Genomic DNA, 1,325 nt, shown 5'->3' with positions numbered 1-1,325 from the left:
TCAGATATATAGCTAGTTATTTCTAGTAGCTAGATTTTATTTTATTCAGATATATGGCTAGTTATTTCTAGTAACTAACTAGATTTTATTCAGAGTTAGACTTTTCTATCTCTAGAAAAAATGAACACTAGATTTATTGTTCCTTTTCAGACCATAAATTCGCGTTGTCAGTCCAAATCAATATCTTAATAAATAAAATAAATAATCAATGGTTTAAATAAATAACTTCAAATAAATTAAACACCAGATAATCTCTTACGACAGGGATTAAGTCTCTACACTGACTTTTGACTATTGAGAACTTATTGAAATTTCATACACATATTCACAATTGGTACTGTACACAAGAATTCGATTGTTTCAATACTAATTTTCATCACTAAATGGTTTCCTCAAAATAAATCAAATGGAGTATACCCAAAGACATGTGAAGTATTCGGATTTTTGCCAGATGGCTTTCGACTTACACATGATAAACAAAACAAAACATGGAAGTTAGGAAGTTGTACAACCACTTTTCTCCCCTCAATGATCCGATGATCCTACAAGAATTCTAAGATTTTCCCCACATTGGCACAACAACCTTTCCCATACCAAGTTGGATGCAAGATTTATGCACAGGTTTATTCTTTGGGAATACATTTTATTGGTTGATTCCAGACTTACCTGACAGGCGGACCTGATCAGGTCTCCCTGATAGTGAGTTGCTGGCCTTAGGTTTACCATGTTCTCATCCATCTTAGTTATACTTCCTATGGTAGGACGTCCGGTGTTTCTGGTTATGATGATGTCGGCTGTTATTCTTCAACACCTCCGCGTAGGATTTCTCCAGGATCTTCAACTTGGCCACCTCCTGGGCCGCCGAACTCGCGTTCACCGCGTACGGGGTCTCGTACCGGACCACCGGAACACGCGCCGCTACTCTCTATGCTCTCCGATCCGCTCCAACTTCACTGCGGCCCTTCGCTCTCGAGATGGCCGTTTGCTGCCAAACATGATCGTCCTTAGTTTTGGTCGCTCATGGCGCAGTTTTCGCAATCCTCTGGCTGCAGCCGCGTGTGGCACGGGGCGCTCCTTGTCTAGACAAAGCCGTCGGCGCTCACAAGAGTTTGCGCCGCGCTGTAAAAGCTTCTGGAGTAGCGCTCCACAGTTCACGCTTCTTTAGGGTTTGCTCGTTCGGGCAGAGGATCTGCTAGCGGCAACTGTTGGCAGAGGGGCGGTGACCAGCCTCAATTGTTGCACAAGGCAGAGGGTTTGTTTCGACAGTCCGCCTGGCTCGGTATAGCGGGCCGCTTTCTGCTCTTCAGGCTCCAGACCACCCGCTC

This window comes from Diaphorina citri, unplaced genomic scaffold (assembly GCF_000475195.1).
Source record: "Diaphorina citri unplaced genomic scaffold, Diaci psyllid genome assembly version 1.1 scaffold6571, whole genome shotgun sequence".
Taxonomy (NCBI): Eukaryota; Metazoa; Arthropoda; class Insecta; order Hemiptera; family Psyllidae; genus Diaphorina; species Diaphorina citri.
This window is presented reverse-complemented; position numbering follows the sequence as displayed.